The 18,859-nt window shown below is 51.5% G+C and overlaps 1 long non-coding RNA gene across 1 annotated transcript; it reads right to left on the reverse strand.

The window, feature by feature from the left end:
* Positions 1 to 944: 944 nt before the first annotated feature.
* Positions 945 to 7,992, reverse strand: LOC140680936 (uncharacterized). Its single transcript, XR_012052282.1, has 2 exons — positions 7,528 to 7,992; positions 945 to 3,437 (listed from the first exon to the last, which is right to left on the reverse strand). It is a non-coding gene; the product is annotated as an uncharacterized lncRNA (long non-coding RNA).
* Positions 7,993 to 18,859: the final 10,867 nt, after the last annotated feature.

The raw sequence follows: 18,859 nt of genomic DNA on the forward strand, positions 1-18,859 counted from the left end.
CCAGTTCTCTTTCCATTTGCTTCAGGCACAGGCAGCATTGGCAAAGTTGTGTTTTCCGCTTGCTCCAGGTTCCCAGGGCTGGAGGTTCTTGGGGGAGCTGGCACAGCCATCCCAGTAGTGGTTGTCCCACTCAGAGGGTCCCACTGACAGAGGTCACTGTCTCCTTGCAGTCTCTCTGGACACATTGGTAGCTGCAGGGGAAAATCCCAACGTGCCCTGTCCCGTGGGATCCCATGTTGGGACTCAATGTCCCAGCCAGGGTGAGCACTGCTTGTGGCCCTGGGCTCAGCATGGCAGGCCTGGTGCTCACACCACTGCAGACTTAGAGCTGGCCATGCACAGCTCCGTGTTTCTCCCAAAAATATCACTGCTGCAGCACCTGGGGTTCCCCAGTGCTGGGCTCTTTATCCCTACTGCATGGAGGATCACATGGCATGGCAAAGGATGGATCCCGTGTGGCATCCAACCTGCCCTGATCCAGGCTGGGCACCAGCAGGGCAAGGTGCAGTGCAATGTGTCTGCACAACCCAACCAGCCATCCTAGCCCAGCCCCTGGATGAGATGGAAAAACAGGTGGGGAGTGACTCCAAACAGCACTGTCTGATTTATCTTAGCCAAAACCAGCACTGGGGGTTGTTGGGAGAAAGGGAGAATTCACATGTTCAGTGACACATTGCATAAGGACCTTGATCAGATTCACAGAGTAAGGAGAATTTCTGCATCCCTGATTCACAATATTTGCAGCTAAAAACACACCTGTCTGCCCAGGTAAAAGCAGATTTTCAATAGAGAGCTGGGTGGGATTAGGTAACAAGCAGATAGGAATAGGGAAGCAGCAGTATGTGACTTCTGTGTAGTTCTGAATGATGTTGTTCAAGACTGAGCTGCATAGTAATAAGAAATGGAAAAGCAATGATGAGAAAAATAATAGACGTACACAACAGTGGAGATGAGATTGGATTCTGGTTTGAGGCAGGACTTGGTTCCAATACAATCTGCCTGGGAAGAGGCCTGGTTTACACTCGCGTTGTTTGCTTTCCTTTGAAGAACAACAATATCCAAAACATGACAGAAGAATATTCCTGGGCTAGATGTTGGTAATTCAACTGCAAACCTCAGGAGAGGAAGGATTGCAGGAACCACAAGAGGAAGACAAATTGTAGTCTCATCAAACAACAGAAAAGTCCCATGTCTGTGTATAAATATACAGCGCTTGTGTTGAATTATTCCAGGCAAATGCAAGTCTGAAGTGAATCCCAGGTGTTTGACTTCATGAAAATTAGCAAGCCCTGATTCGATTTCCTTCCCAGTCGGTGAATATGAAATCCCTGGGCAGATGCCTCAGTTCCAGGTGTAGGTAGAGTTTCTGTATCCAGGAACCTCTCCTCTGCATCTCCCATTTTTCTGAAAACAAGTCCACACAGTGGCCCCAGTGGCAGCACGTGTCACCCTCTGAGCTGCACTCGCCGAGATTTAGATTTCAGCCCAACTGAAGAACAACAAAGGCTCCTTTGCGCCCATACCCAGAGACAGAGCCCAGAACAGAGCTCAGCAACTGTTTGAGCACTGCCCGGGCCTTTATCAGAACAATCTTAATTGATGTTGGAAGGGATTTAAAGGGCAAAAACAGGTGGCTCTAATCCCCCTTCTCACTTAACCTCGGCAATGTAGCTCTTCTTTTGGCCAAGTTCAGCAGCCCAGTCATAGAATCCTAGAATGGTTTGGGTTAGGAAGGAACTCATGACCATCTCATTCCATGCCCCCTGCCTTCCACTGTACCAGGTTGCTCCAAGCCCTGTCCAATTGGTCTGGAACACCTCCAGGCATGGGGCTGCCACAGCTTCTCTGGCCAGTCTGTTCCAGGGTCTTACCAACCTCACAGAATAGAATTTCTTCCCACTCTCCTTCTGAACCTGTCCTTTGTCAGGCTGAACCCATTCCCCCTTGTTCTCTCCCTCCAGACCCTTTTGCAAAGTCCCTCCCCAGGTCTCCTCAAGCACCTTCAGGCATTGGAAGGAGCTCAAAGGTCTCCCTGGACTGGCTCCAGCAGCTCCACATCCTTCACCAGTTCCAGAAACCAACCAGAGTTCAATAATTGAGAGACAAGAACTAGGTGGTTCAACAATATTTACCAACACACGGAAATGACACAGGAACCCTCAAGCCCTGTGCTTCTCTGAGACCAGCTCTGCAGCCCTCCCACGCTGGGGGAGGGCATCACCAGGAGGGATCAGCACTGCCAGGGCAAAAGGTGGCCTCTTTTAATGGCCCTTGAAACCGGGCATGTGAAATGAGGTACACAAAGCCAAAGGCCACGTGGACCTGTCATCTCTGAATGGCTCTTCACAATCTTCCCAGGAACATGAATGACAGTCACTATTTTCCCAGGGAAACGACATCTGTTGGGAATGTGGTGCAGAAAATGTGCTTTCTGCTCCTCTCAGAGCCAAAATTCCTACCCATTCTTGTAAGTCCCTAAAAGATAAGGACCCTATTCAGCTGAGTGACAGTGAAGCAAAAAGGCAATCCAGGAATGCATTTTCCTGCTCACAATACCCTCCATTCACATGGGTGGTTTCTCACTGGCACACAGGAGTAAGGAAGGAACCCAAACACATCATGGTACATAAAATCAGATGTGTTGAGGGATGAACGCATCTCTCAGCGATATGGAAATCTCCCCTGAAAACCCAGTTCAGGGAGAGCTGGAGCTCTTTTGTGACTCTAGGCAGGAAGATGCTCAGGATCTCCCAGAGAGGCTCAGCAGGCAGTAGCATTGGGCCTGGATCTCGGTCTGGAAATGCCTGTGGCTCAACTGAGAGCTCTGGGAATGATTTATAATGCACTGAGAGGGGCCACAGACCTGCAAGGGTCTTGCATCAGGAGCAAAGAGCAGCCTGGAGGGTGGGGAATGCTGGATCTGTACCAATGTGTGCTCATCCCTCACCTTAATGGGGAGCTGCCCCCAAAGTTGCTATGTATCACTTTTATGGTTCTCCTCTTGGGCATATTTTGGAGCAGCTGTTTTCTGTGGCTTTTTATGGTGGGAAGCAGACATTTGCCTGCTGTGATATCCTCACAAGTAATACTAACTCCTCGTTCCCTTTGGTTTTATTTGGGTTCGTTTCATCTATTTGTTTGATTGGTTTGTGTGGGTTTGTTTGTTTGGGTTTTTGTCTGTTTTGGTTTGAGTTTTTTGTTTGCTTTTTTATAAGACTCAGGTGAAAACTGCATAGCCAAACTCAAGAAAATGTACAGCAGGCTTGACTTTCCAGAAATTACTTTTGGCTGGGTTTAACTGCATCATCCAGGCTCAGGATCACCAGTATATTTGCAGGTTTTCCTCTGCATCATCAGCTTGCCCAGACTCCGCTTGGTGTTTCACAAATGGAGAAGGCAATGGATATTGTGCCAAGCTTCCTTTCAAACAGCCAAACCTGCATAAGCATGACAGAAAATAAAGAAAAAAAAGAGAAAATATTCACCAAGTAGAGCAGAACCAGTGTCCCACCATCTTCCCTTCCACTGTTATTAATTTTGTACATTTAGAGGCAAACCTGGGCCTAACGCTTCCATCTCTCCGTTCCTGATGCTACTGGACTCCAGCCTGGACTGCCCCTGATCCCACTGCCGGCTGTCCATGTGGGGCTGGGGATGCTCAGCCTGGAAAGAGGAGACCCTGGGGAGGCCTGACTGCAGCTCTGCAGGACTGCAAGGGTCCCACAAGAAAGGCTGGGACAGAGTGTTCAACAGGGCCTGTGGCAACAGCACAAGGGAGGATGGCTTTCAGCTGCAGGAGACTGATTGAGGTTGGATCTCAGGAAGCTGCTCTTTTCCACTGAGGCTGCTGAGGCACTGGCCCAGGCTGTGGATGCCCCATCTTTGCAACAGGGCTCTGAGCACCATGGTCTGGGGGAACGTTGCTAAGCATGGAACCAAAGGCTCTCTAGCTCAACTGTCACGTCACAATCCATGTCCCACCTGGAACTGCCAGCAGCCAGCAAGCAGCACAACACAACCGTTGGCCCTGGGGTCAGCACACCCTGCACGCTGCTCCTGCCTGCTCCTGCCACCCCTCTTGTTCCTGCCCCCTGATACCCCCATCATCAGTCTCGATAGCTGCCGAAGGCCTGGATTGTGTCATCCATCCCTGCAGGATGATCACCTTTGTCCTGAGGAAGGTACGGTGCCATTCCATGGAGGTGGATCCCCCCAGCTGCCCAGGTGGGCTGGAGTTCTGGGGGGATGGGGTGGGACAGGGACCCCACTCTGAGGTTTTGCTACCTCTGCAGGCTGTCGCAGACAGAGAGGACAAGATGGAGGTGGACATACAGAGTGATAGAGAGGAGAGGATGGAGGTGGATGGAGAAAAGGCTGGAGAGGAAGAGATGGAGGTGGACCCACAAATTGATAGGGAGGAGGAGATGGAGGTGGATGGAGAACAGACCGGAGAGGAAGAGATGGAGGTGGACCCAACGACTGATAAAGAGGAAGAGATGGAGGTGGATGTGGAAGAGGAGATGGACGTGGACATGGAAGAGCTCACCGAGGACATGGAAATTGATGAGAAAGATGAAGAGGAGGCCATGGTCCTGGGATGAAGACTGATGTCAGCAGCAGGACAGGCATGTGGTCCCCACAGGAAGAGTGGGTTCCCTGCAGCCAGTCTGGGGCTGAGCTGGGCGGTCCCTGCTCCAGCACATGGTACCCAGTGCATTGGATTCTGGTGGCCATGCCCAGCCTGTCCTGTTCTTGCTTTTGGCCGCACAAGCCCCATCCCAGGGCCTGGGGCCCAGCCCCCAGATGCAGCCAGCCTCAGCTCTGGCAGCAGAGTCCCGCTTTGCCAGCCTGGGGACACATGGAAGAGCCCTCTGTGCGTGACTGCAGTGACCATGGCACCTGCTTTTCTTCCTGCACTGATGGAGGTCCCGGACAGAGATGGCACCCTTTTGTATATAGTTTTTAGAGTTTGTTGTTGCCTTTGGCTCTTAGGTTTTAGTGCTTAGTTTTGTCTTCTGTAAATACATTTCAAATATTGTTGTTAGATATGTTCTTAGGTATATACGTTCTATAAGTTGTTATTATTACAAATATTCTTAAAAATCTAATTGTGTTCTGTGTTTTCATTGCTGTTCTTCTGTAAATAAACAAGCTTTATTTTTCACACCCCAGTTCTCTTTCCATTTGCTTCAGGCACAGGCAGCATTGGCAAAGCTGTGCTTTCCACTTGCTCCAGGTTCCCAGGGCTGGAGGTTCTTGGGGGAGCTGGCACAGCCATCCCTGTAGTGGTTGTCCCACTCAGAGGGTCCCACTGACAGAGGTCACTGTCTCCTTGCAGTCTCTCTGGACACATTGGTAGCTGCAGGGGAAAATCCCAACGTGCCCTGTCCCGTGGGATCCCATGTTGGGACTCAATGTCCCAGCCAGGGTGAGAACTGCTTGTGGCCCTGGGCTCAGCATGGCAGGCCTGGTGCTCACACCACTGCAGACTTAGAGCTGGCCATGCACAGCTCCGTGTTTCTCCCAAAAATATCACTGCTGCAGCACCTGGGGTTCCCCAGTGCTGGGCTCGTTATCCCTACTGCATGGAGGATCACATGGCATGGCAAAGGATGGATCCCATGTGGCATCCAACCTGCCCTGATCCAGGCTGGGCACCAGCAGGGCAAGGTGCAGTGCAATGTGTCTGCACAACCCAACCAGCCATCCTAGCCCAGCCCCTGGATGAGATGGAAAAACAGGTGGGGAGTGACTCCAAACAGCACTGTCTGATTTATCTTAGCCAAAACCAGCACTGGGGGTTGTTGGGAGAAAGGGAGAATTCACATGTTCAGTGACACATTGGATAAGGACCTTGATCAGATTCACAGAGTAGGGAGAATTTCTGCATTCCTGATTCACAATATTTGCAGCTAAAAAACACACCTGTTTGCCCAGGTAAAAGCAGATTTTCAATAGAGAGCTGGGTGGGATTAGGTAACAAGCAGATAGGAATAGGGAAGCAGCAGTATGTGACTTCTGTGTAGTTCTGAATGATGGTGTTCAAGACTGAGCTGCATAGTAATAAGAAATGGAAAAGCAATGATGAGAAAAATAATAGACGTACACAACAATGGAGATGAGATTGGATTCTGGTTTGAGGCAGGACTTGGTTCCAATACAATCTGCCTGGGAAGAGGCCTGGTTTACACTCGCGTTGTTTGCTTTCCTTTGAAGAACAACAATATCCAAAACATGACAGAAGAATATTCCTGGGCTAGATGTTGGTAATTCAACTGCAAACCTCAGGAGAGGAAGGATTGCAGGAACCACAAGAGGAAGACAAATTGTTGTCTCATCAAACAACAGAAAAGTCCCGTGTCTGTGTATAAATATACAGCGCTTGTGTTGAATTATTCCAGGAAAATGCAAGTCTGAAGTGAATCCCAGGTGTTTGCCTTCATGAAAATTAGCAAGCCCTGATTCGATTTCCTTCCCAGTCGGTGAATATGAAATCCCTGGGCAGATGCCTCAGTTCCAGGTGTAGGTAGAGTTTCTGTATCCAGGAACCTCTCCTCTGCATCTCCCATTTTTCTGAAAACAAGTCCACACAGTGGCCCCAGTGGCAGCACGTGTCACCCTCTGAGCTGCACTCACTGAGATTTCGATTTCAGCCCAACTGAAGAACAACAAAGGCTCCTTTGCGCCCATACCCAGAGACAGAGCCCAGAACAGAGCTCAGCAACTGTTTGAGCACTGCCCGGGCCTTTATCAGAACAATCTTAATTGATGTTGGAAGGGAATTAAAGGGCAAACACAGGTGGCTCTAATCCCCCTTCTCACTTAACCTCGGCAATGTAGCTCTTCTTTTGGCCAAGTTCAGCAGCCCAGTCATAGAATCCTAGAATGGTTTGGGTTAGGAAGGAACTCATGACCATCTCATTCCATGCCCCCTGCCTTCCACTGTACCAGGTTGCTCCAAGCCCTGTCCAATTGGTCTGGAACACCTCCAGGCATGGGGCTGCCACAGCTTCTCTGGCCAGTCTGTTCCAGGGTCTTACCAACCTCACAGAATAGAATTTCTTCCCACTCTCCTTCTGAACCTGTCCTTTGTCAGGCTGAACCCATTCCCCCTTGTTCTCTCCCTCCAGACCCTTTTGCAAAGTCCCTCCCCAGGTCTCCTCAAGCACCTTCAGGCATTGGAAGGAGCTCAAAGGTCTCCCTGGACTGGCTCCAGCAGCTCCACATCCTTCACCAGTTCCAGAAACCAACCAGAGTTCAATAACTGAGAGACAAGAACTAGGTGGTTCAACAATATTTACCAACACACGGAAATGACACAGTGTCCTAGTTTAGGGCATATTTGGGGAAAACCCTCTGAAAGGAGCCCCCAGGAAATAAACCCCCACGGCCCCTTCCCTCCCACCTGGTTCAGGGAAAAATTTTGCTCTGAGAGAGAAGTGGAAAAGAACCTGTTTATTCAACAAACAAAGCACTCCCCAGCACCAAAACAATTAACAACACCAGATGACAACAAAACTCTTTTACCACTCTGAAGAGATGAACAAATCCAGAAAGTCTTTCCTGGGAGTGGTCGCCTGGGTCTGGACGCTGGGGATTGCTCTCCAGCACTGGGGATGGCTGCTGCAGATCACAAAATGCAGGCTCCTGGTGTTCCTTGGTGTTTCCCAGATCCCAGTCCAGAGCAGGTTGGATGGTATTCAGGAAGAGGAAAGGAAAAAGCAACAGTCCAGGGAAAGAATTGGACTGCTTAGCTAACCTAACTAGGAAGCAAAGGCAAAAGCAGAAGCAAGCAAAGCAAGCAAGCAGGCAAAGCAAGCACGCCAAGCAAGCAAGCAAGCAAAGCAAAAGCCAACCAGCCAGCCCTAGCCTTTTCTAGATAGCAGACCATGGGGGGAGGTGAACCAGATGATAACAAGGCAAAACAAACCTTTACTTTCAGAGTCACTTCTGAAAGCACAGAACATAATATCAAACGTAAACAGAACACACGACTGGAGATACAAACACCATAACGTCACCCTAGGACAACAGGGCAATCAAGAATATGAGAAATATGTAGTGGGGCACACTTCTGTAATATTAGCCTCATTTTTCACCCCACGAGTTGCTTCAGCACGAGCTCTCACACAATTGAAAATCCTGGTCCGCTGGACAGGAAAGTAAATAAATATTCCATCTAAAATATTAAGTGAGCTTGCCACTGATATAGGTGGTAGCTGTCATGCAGTTCTTCAAAACAGAGCTGCCATTGACTTCCTTCTTCTAGCACAAGGACATGGGTGTGAAAAATTTGAAGGCATGTGTTGCAAGAATTTGTCTGACCACTCTCAATCAATTCGCCAACAGTTAACGCAACTGAAAGACAACAAGAAGGAGCATGTTACTGTAGACCCTCTGTTTGCTAATTGGCTCAATTCTTTAGGTTTTGCTAGTTGAGTCAAAGATTTACTTCATTCTGGTATTTTATTTTTTCTTATTGCTATAACTAGTTTAGTCTCTGTACTATATTTATTATAGTGTATGCAGAAGATAGTGCACCGTGCCTTCAAGTCATCCTGGGTAGCTCAAAAAGAAAAAAGAGAGAATTGTTACAGAATTTCTGAGAGAGAGAGGGCATTATTTATGTCTGGAGTGAGAGTTGAGCTACCCACTCAGACTAGGCCCCTGATAGGCAGCCTGGACGGGGCCTAAAAGCCTTTGAAGCTGTGCGAATTCAGTTGTGGCGAAGTTAGAAATTACGTTAAGGTAACTACAAAGTAATGAGCTATTCAAGCGTAAATTAGAGTAGAGCTGCAGTGTGAAAAGCCTGACCACCTTAAGGAAAAGGTAAAAAATGTTAGCGTTGCCAATCAGAGTGCCTTTGTAAACTGTAAATTATATGGAAGTGTATATAATCTGCCATCTTCTCACGAATAAAGGAGAGAACATTGCATTAATCATATAGGTTGGATGTGTGTTCTGTCCTGTCCAGCTTTCCTGTTTTATGAGGTCCTTGGCTTTGTCACACAACACCCTGTGATGTCACACTGACAACTCTGTGACGTCATAGTGCCCCTGTAATGTCACACAGCTCTCTATGATGTCACACCGACATCTCTGTGATGTCACACCGACATCTCGGTGATGTCACAAAGCACCTGTGATGTCACAAAGCACCTGTGATGTCACACTGTTTTACTAGGACACAAAATAACTCATGCAATCATATTAAGATTAAAAAGATTAAAAGAAGTAACTTACGTTTAATATTTGTAGTATATGAAATTCTAAAAGCGGCAATGGATTGAAGGATGAAATTCCAACTTCTCTAACTTTACTGGTTAAACTAACAATCCATCAATTTTCTCTTCTTATAAAGAAGAATGTACAACAATTATTATTTACATGAACAGAGCATGAGAACTCTATGAGAAACATGTAAACATTAGGAGGCATAGAAAACTTTAAAAAGAACTTAAAAGCATTTAAAAGAGCATGGTTATATTACCCAGCCTTCCTGTGATATCACACAACACAGTGACATCCCACAGCCTACTGTGAGGTCATAGGAGCATATCTGTGATGTCACATAACCTCCTGTGATGTCACTCAGATCTCTGTGATGTCACATGGACATCTGTGTGACGTCACACTGTCATCCCTCTGATGTCACACAGGTTTCTGTGATGTCACACGGGCAACTCTGTGATGTCATACGGACATCTCTGTGATGTCACATAGACACCTCTGTGACATCACACAGCTCTCTGTGATGTCACACAGACATCTCTGTGATGTCACACAGACATCTCTGTGATGTCACACGAACATCTCTGTGATGTCACACTGACCTCTCTGTGATGTCACTCTGACATCTCTGTGACATCACACAGCTGTCTGTGATGTCACAGAACATCTCTGTGATGTCACACTGACATCTCTCTGATGTCACACAGCTCTCTGTGATGTCAAAAAGCTTTTTGTGATGTCACAAAGCTTTTTGTGATGTCACACAGAGATCACTGTGATGTCACATTGACGTCTTTGTGACATCACAGAGTTCCCTGTGATGTCACATGGAAATCTCTGTGATGTCACACAACCTCCTGTGATGTCACAAAGAAATATCTGTGAGGTTACATTGACATCTCTGTGATGTCACACATCTCTCTGTGATGTCACACATCTCTCTGTGATGTCACACTGATAGCTCTGTGATGTCACACTGACATCACAGCCTGGAGAAGAGCCCGCGCTCCCTCAGGCTGCAGCAGCGGGCAGGGGCACAGCTGCCAGCCCACACACCGAGCACCGCGCTCAGGAGGCTTCTCCAGGCTGAGGCTGCGGCTTTCCGGCCCTCCTTACCAGGATCTCAATGAACCTCCACAGTTCCTCCTTTACAGATTTTTCAATATCTCTTCTGTTCAGGAATTTGGCCACACAAAGCAGGGTTTCCCGAGAAACCTGGAGAGCAATAGAGACATGGAAATGGCCCCGCAGCCCAGGGCCCAGGATCAGCAGCCCTGTGCCAGGGCCAGGAGGAGGCTGCAGCCTGCCAGGCGCCAGGGCAGGAGGCAGCCCAGCCCCCTGCCAGGGGGACAGCAGCAGCTGCCGAGTCCTCACCTCTGCCACACGCTGATTCTCATCATGGCAGTGGAAGAAGAGTGGGAGCAGGCTCTGACACACTTGTGTCATCAGGGGCTTTTTTCCTTCTTCTACTACAGCAGACAGCAAGGTTCGAAAGACAAACATGGAGAGCTGCTGCACATGGCTATCATCCTGTGTAACAGGAAGGAAACAAGACCTTGGCATCAGCTTATTCTGGCCCACGTTGGCGCAGGCCTGCATCTCCACAGGGCACCAGGTGTCTGGGCAGCAGCCAGTGGCTGCGGCTGAGGGCACAGAGCCTTACATGGTCAAAGAGTGGCAGGAGCATCTTAGCCAGCTGCAGGGCGATGGGGCTGGGTATTGGGGCGTCATTATTCAGGAACAGATCCCTAAGTAGAACAATGGGCATCCTGACCACATCACTATGATTTTCCTGCAGGAGCTCCCCGAGGCTTTTGGTCAGGCTCCACATTCTTTTGGCCTGTGCAGAACAAAAGTGTGTGAAAGGCCACCCTGCTGCCACAGGGCCTAGAGGCCAAAGGCCTGTCCCGAAGCACTCGGGCAGCTGAAGTGGGAGGCAGGAGAGCTGGGAGTGGCTGCCCCAGTGCCTGGAGCCCAGCCAAGTTCCAGTGACTGCGTTCCCCAGCCCCACGCTGCCTGCAGGGCTTCAGCTGCTGCCCCCTCCTTACCAGCCAGGGATTATCCCTGAGCAAGAGGAGGGCCCTTAGAACCTTGAGGCACATCTCTGTGTGCTCACTCAGCAAGTGCCTCGACAAGAGATCCATGATGCTGTCACTGCCTGCACTCAAGTCCAGGCAATGCAGGAAGGACCTGAAAGGCACAGGGCAGTGACAGGGGACCCGGCCGGCAGGAGCCCAGAACCGCACAGGGTGGGGACCAGGCAGCAGCTCAGGGCGTGGGCACCGTCCCAGGCAGCTGTGGCTACGAGAGGGCAGAGAGCTGGGAGGCAGCGCTGGCCTTCAGACTCACCTCCACAAGGAATGCCAGGGCAGTGAAGTTCCAGTATGGCATCTCTTTGCTGAGCAACTCAAGGAGACAGCCTAAGATGCTTTTGCACAAGCAGATGGATTCATTGCGCATCTCCCTGGAAGGCAGAAAATTGCACTAAGATGTGGCAGCAGCTCTCTGACCTCAGAGAGAAACAGACAACTTTCCCAGGCATCGCCTGAGAAAGTCTGAGAAGATCAGAGGAAAGAATGAAAAAACATTCTTATCTTAACATGCTGCACCTGGTATTGTGAACATGTGGAATATGTTATGGAGATTCGTCTACCAAAGGGTGCTTTCTTAATTAACTAATGGTGATAGTGTTTAGACTAGAAAACCAATTAAATCAACCTATATCATACCTATCTATAAGAACAATGGGTTTCTTAATAAAGATTATTATTGATCAGACTTCTGAAATACATGGAGTCAGTGATAATGATTACCCGGCTGGGGGCCCACTCCTACGACACTAAGACCCTGAGCCAGGGGAGGGGGGGAAGCCCCTCCCAGGACAGACTGACACACTTCTTGTCTTTACTCCCCACCCTGCAGGAGGACCTGGGCCCTTTGAGATGTGGCTGCTACTGGGCAACCTCCTCTCCTAGCCTTTTCCAGTCTGCTTGGCCACCCCTCGTCCCTCTGGCCCACAGCCAAGGGGACTGAGTGGGATACCCCAGACACAGAGCACAAATGCCGGGAGCAATGGGGAGAAGGGGGTCTCACCTGGCCAGCAGACCCACGGCATAATGGTGGGTGTCAGCACAGAGCAGCGTGTCCCAGCCATGCTTGCGTTCCATTGACACCACCACATCCTCATATTCCATTTGGCACAGCAGGGATTTCAGGGTCCTCACTGCAAACCTGAGTGCAGAGCAAAGCCCGGGTCACACTGGGAGCACTGGCTCCTGCCCTGGCTGTGTGGCAGGGACAGAAGGACTATGATGGAGCACCTGTTGGGGCTGGTAGCAAGGCCCTGTTCTTCCTGGCATCCCTTCCAGAAGGTATCAACTGCCTCTGCCATCTCTTTGGTGCTGAAGAACACTTGGAAAAGCAGATGACTGCGGGAAATGTACCATCACTATATCTGGGACACAGGGCTCCTGGAGGATCTTCCACATCACCACAGTTGCCTGCAAAGGACAAAGCCCCCCAATACAGCGCTCATTGCCAAGGTGTCCGTGTGACATGGCCCGAGCGTGGCAGGGAGATGCCCAGAGAGACACAGGGGGAGCAGCAGGCCTGGTGGCCCTGCAGCTGACCCTAGGCCAGGTTTCAGGCCAGTGCCTGAGGCAGGGAGATGCAGTGGGGGAAGGAGGATGGAGAGCTGCTGGACAGGCGGCCTTGGGGCCAGCAAAGGCCACTGGCAGAAATTCACAGCCAGGGCAAAGACATGCGTTTTGTCCCCATCGGAGGTGCATGTGCTGCGCTCTGGCCAGCTCCCCAGCACATCCAGGAGTATCTGCTGTGCCAGCTCTGCAGTCCAGGGCATGCACATGATGGTCTTCCACATGGCCATGGCGGCTCTGCGGGGTTAGAGCTTTGTCTCAGGGGGGTCTAGGACACAGCACCGTGGCCTGGGCATCTCTAGAGGCCTGGGTTGACCGCTGGCTCTGCCTTTGCCCACTACCCCTCTCCAGCAGCACTCAGGCAGCCCAGCCCTGTGGGGACAGGCCCCTGTGGGGCAACGAGGGAGCATGGCAGCAGGCTCGGGGCTGATACACGAGGGCTGGGAAAGGGAGCACTCAGAGGGCCCTGGAACTCTCTGTTGGCGAGACACCTGGCACAGGCTGTACAGGGCGATGGGTTGGGGTGAGCCCTGAGCCCTCTGGGCAGGTGGGCCCCATACCTGTCACAGGATGGGGCCACACGCAGGAGTGTCATTACTGCGTCATTTGTCTGCACTTCTGTGAGATACAGCAGGGTGTTGTCTAGCCTGTGCTCAGCAGAATCATTGGCCATGAGCTACTGGTGGATGTATCTCACCATGGCAGGCATCTGGAGAAGGCACAGGGAGACTTGGAAAGCTGTGAGAGGGAGCAGTGTTCCCAGTGTCCCCAGAGAAGTTCTTCCCTTCCCACCACACTGCGATGGCCTCAAAGGCTCACAGGGGCCAGCACCAGTGGCTTGGGAAGCCATGTGACTCATGGGGGAAGTGAAGCCTGGCCACAGCTGCTTACTTGCTCTGCTCTGGAAACACCCCTCTGCACAAGCAAATCCAGCAGGGCGGCACTGGTCTCATGTCCAAGGACCTCTGAGCATGCTCTGAGCCCAGGGCTCATGGCGCTGGTCTCTTCCTGCCAAAGTCTCTTGATGAATTTTCAAATGAGCTGTAGGAGAAGGGCAAGAAGCCATGGAGTGCTCCAGGCGTGCTGCTGGGCTGAGCAGTGACAGCAGGCCCAGCCGAGGTGGGGATGGCTGCAGGTACCTGTGCTGTTCTGTGGAAGCGGCCATGGGTGGGGTCCTGCTCTTGTGTCTGTTCCAGGGCTGCATCTGGCAAAGACCGAGCGCAGCCAGGAGTGAGGAGCTGCAGGAGAGGCCGGAGAACACAGCCCAGCCCTGCGCTCCCCAGGCAGGGACAGCCCCGGGATGCCCCAGGTGGATGGAGCACGGCCACTGCGGGGTATCTGCCCGGGCCCCTCTTCAGGCCTGTCCATGGGCACATCCTCAGGAGATGGGACAGGACGGGATGTGACGGGATGGGGTGGGATGGGGCCAAGCTGGCTGAAGGCACCAGTCCTGTGGCCTGGCTCTGCCACTCACCCTCCTGTGGTGTATGAAACACCACCTCTTCAGTCTCCTGTGCTGGGGCAGCTGCAGGGCCGCCTTCTTCCTCCTCCATCCAGGTCAGCTTGGGCACTCTCAGGGCTCCCTGCCACATGTCAGTGACAGATTTCTGGCTACCCTCAGGAGAGATGCCTCGGAAAACTCTGGGGCACCAAGTCCCACGGTCTGCCCTCAAGGACACCTGCAGAATTGAAGCCTCGGAAGGCCACAGGTCACCGAGTCCTGTGGTCTGGCCTAGAGGTCAGCTGCAGGAACAATGCCTCAGAAAAGCTCTGGGTAGGACAGGAACGAGCGCACTGTGTGGGGGCTCCTCACGGCACCGCTCTGTCCCATCCTGTCCCTGTGGCGTGCTCTTGCCACTTCCAGCTCCTATGTCACCACGTGTCACAAAGGGCCCTTGGACACCTGGATCCATTCCATGCTGCACCGTGTCACCAAGGGCCCTTGGACACCTGGCTCCATTCCATGCTGCATGTGTCACAAAGGGCCCTTGGAAACACTGCCACCTGCCCTGGGGCCGCCCCCTACCCACCCAAAGTGGCCCAGGTTGGAAGGAATCCCAGGCCCCAAGTGTCTAAGACAGCCCGATGGGATCTTTAGGAACAGCTCAGACCATCAGCAAACGCTGCCCTGCTCTGCGGGCTCAGGGCAGCAGAAGGAGCCCCTAGGGCTGGCGACGCAGCCGCGCTGGGAAGGGCACGGGACCTTCCATAGAAGCTGCCATGGCCCATGGCCATCCTAAAACCGTGGGTGTGGCACACACAAGGAACTGTGGGCCAGGGCAGGAATGCTGCTCTGAGACCTCGGGCCCGGGGAACGCTGACATCAGCAGGTGAGGCAGAGTCCCTGCCCAAGCAGACCTGCCACCCCCGAGCCCTGGCAGGGCTGCTGCCGTCTCCTTCCCCAGAGACCTGTGCCCCTGGGGGCTTCTGTGCCAGAGGGAGCCAAACCCATGTGCACTGGGGGCTGTGCTCCTTCCTGCAGGGGCTGTTGGCAGGAGCACCTGGAGCAACTGCTGGCAACACTTGGTGTCTGTCAGATGATGTTGCTCTTCCCTAGAATTATTTTTTTCCATAGAAGGGATTAGCAGCAACACAAAAGCTGCAGTATCTAGTGAAATTCACAGGACAGAGACACAGTCACATCTCATTGGACTTTTCTGTGCATTTTTAAAGCATTCTGGAATAAAAAAACAGCCGAGTTGAAAGTTTAACACCGCAGGTTGTGTGTCTAGTTGAAGCCAGCAGCTAATACCTGGTGCATTGGGAAAGTGCAGAGGACAGGAATAACACTCAGAGGAAAAGAAGAAGGTGTTCTGTGTCTCTGAGTGTGGTGCAAGCACCCTGAAGGAGCAGCCAAGGGAAGTGCTGCAAGCAGACCTGCTGTTCTTGTGCACGTTCCATTGCCGTTTCTGTGGGGTCCAGAGCCACCGCGGCAGCAGTGCCTCCGCAGGTCTGCTCCAGGAGACCTGGCCACCCTCCCCATGGTGGCAGCAGCTCTGCGGGCCCAGAGCTCTGTGTCGGGGGGGCCTCGGTCACAGCACCTGGCCTGGGCAGCCGCGAGGGCCCGGGCTGGCCGCCAGCCCTGCCTCTGCCCCCTGCCCCTTATTGGCAGCAGCCAGACAACAGCGCCTGCAGGGCTCCCCTGCCCACCGTGCAGGTGCTGGCACCAAACACTGGCGCTGGCTCTGGAGGGGGCAGAGGGCCGGCTGCTGCCCGGGGAGCCGCGGTGCCGCCCCGCAGCCCCACCAGGCCACGGCTCCATCGGCCCTGGCAGGAGCCTGGAGCCTGGAGCAGAGCCCGTGCGGCCTCTGGGAAGGGAGCAGCGTGTGCAGCATGGGCTGGTGCCCCTGGGTGCAGCACCGGACATGGACTGACTCCAGAATTCAGACCTTACAGAACATGGTTTCACAGTTACATTCACACAACAATAGATCTCTACAGCTTCAGGCAAGCACACAGCAGGTTTCTGTTGCCACATGGCAGGGTGCTAGACATGCTGCAGCCTTCTTCAAAGTGTCACCTTCAGAAGCTGCTCTGAGTAAGGCCACAAGAACAGCCATTTCAAGTCCACACACACACATAGCCCAGCAGAGGAAAGACAGAAAGGGTCTATTTATGATGTATTCCAGCAAAGGTTTATTGCATCCACCAGGCTGAAGGGATCAGGGACAAAGACCTGGCCATGTGCTCTGCACAAGGTTAAGCAGGGGTCAGTGGCCAATGGTCTGAGGGCACGGGGGCAGCACAAAGGGCAGGGCAAAGGGCATTGGCCTACAGGGAAGACGGGGCCAGCCACCAGGGATACCACGACCAAGGACCAATGAGGAAACAGGGAAAGGAAAAACCGCAAGAATTTGGGACACAGGGGGAAAGGAACGGGGGTGGATCCTGGTGTTGCAAGGCTCCATGGCAGAAGTCTTCTCTTTAAGCCTAGGTGGAGACTATTGTATATTCTTCCAAGGCAAGGCCCTTGGGATTTCCCGGAAGGGTTGAAAGCATTCCACAGGTTTTAAATAGGACAGGAGTGATCAAAAAGCACAATTTTCACATCCAAGGCAGACAAATGATATGGGAAAAATAATTTCCAGAAAGGAACCTTATCTCAAGAATTTATGATGCAGCTAACTGCCATGTGAATCAGTGAAAGCCTGGCTCCTTTACTTTTCAGCAGGAAATATTTCCACATGAAAACAAATACCACTGCTATTGTTAGTGCTGGAGCCCCCAGGATGATGTCATGCACAGCATACAGTACAGTTGGGTGATGAAATGCAGGGAGAAAAGAGCAGCAACCTCTCTGAATGTATCATAAGGATATAATGCCTGCAGAGAGTATCCAAAGAGGGGAATGAAGATGATGAGGGGCCACGAGAGGAAGCTGTATGAGGAACAGCTGAGGTCAATTGGCTTGTTCAGCTTGGAGAAGAGGAGGAGGTCTCAGCATGGCTGGCAGCTCTCTCCCAAAGGACAGCTCCAATCTCTGCTCTCTGTGACAGGGACAGCACCTGAGGGAGCGGCTGGAGCTGTGTCAGGGCAGGGTAAGGTGGAATTTTAGGAAAAGGTTCTTCTCCCAGATGGTACTGGGGCACTGACCAGACTCCCCCAGGGAACGGGCATAGCCCCAGGCTGACAGAGCCCAAGGAACATTTGAACAGTGCTCTCAGGGATGCATAGGATAGGATTGTTGGGGTGTCTGTGCAGGGCCAGGGGTTGGCCTCCATGATCCTTGCAGGTCCTTTCCTCTGGTGAGTCTGTGATTCCATGATTCCAAGACACTGGGAAGGAAGGTTGATACAATGCTTTGCCATGTAAATAAATGCTATTTGTAGTGCCTTCAGTTGGCTATGCTCTCAGTTATACAAAAAAAAAAAAAAAAAAAAAAGTGACAGAATTCAGCTGGTATTTTAGACAGAAAGCACCACCTGACCATATCAAGCACTGCTCTATTTAAAGGTTCCAACAAGCTCTTCTCCATTTCCAGCTGCAAAGATCAGCAAACACATTTGAAAAGTCAAATGAATTCCAGCATTCCCAGAATACAAATTTTCATGACTGAAACCAAGGAAGGATTGCCCACAAAGTCTTAGAAACAGTTCCTAGATGAATTTATGTCTCTCCCATGCAGGGCTGTAATAGCTGAGCTTCTGCACTGCTGAAAGGTTCCGGGTAGAGGGGGAACAAGTCCCACAGTGTTCCTTTACAGTCTGAAATAGGGATGCAGGGTTGGACCAAAGGCTTTCCTTGGGGGGGATGATGTTGAAATCCACTGCATTCTGGCACACCAGCATTCCAGACCCCAGCAGGTCTGACAGCCCGTGCAAGGAACACGCAAGATCCAGCTACTACAGGGCAGAACAGGAAGGGAGATTGATTCATTCAGACATGCAATTAGTGCTTGAAGGAAAGCCACGCACAGGTCCCTCCAAGTGAAATGGAAAAGCAAAGGGATTTTGGCAAAAGCAGCAGAACTCTTGGAAATAGGAGTGATTTGCAACAGCAGCTTAACAAGGACTAATTGCTGCCACTGGACCTTAGGGCAGATGAGAAGAGTTTGGGTAACACAGGAATCATGTCAGGAGATAAGCAGTCATCTCCAGTTTCACCACAACCTTGCAACAAGCAGAAAGGGCTGTTTGATCAACAAAAATAAAAATTGCAAGAAAATCCTGCTGACTCCTGCTGAGACATATACTCTGATGCCTCTGTTACCATCTGCTTGGGGGTTGCTGCCAGCTCTGAGCAATTATTCTTCATGAATTGGTACCTGTGTGAGCAACAGAAAGAATTGGAGAGTAGAACTCCCAGCCCACCTCAAGGCTTTGCTTTCATCCTCTAGATTCATCAGCTCGGGTGACTGGATGCCTTGTCCAGGGGAGGGTGTCCCTGCCCATGGCAGAGGGTGGAACTGGATGAGCTTTAAGGTCCCTTCCAACCCAAACCGTTCTGGGATTCTAGGATTCTTCTGAAGGCAC

Source organism: Taeniopygia guttata, chromosome 30, assembly GCF_048771995.1.
Source record: "Taeniopygia guttata chromosome 30, bTaeGut7.mat, whole genome shotgun sequence".
Classification (NCBI taxonomy): Eukaryota; Metazoa; Chordata; class Aves; order Passeriformes; family Estrildidae; genus Taeniopygia; species Taeniopygia guttata.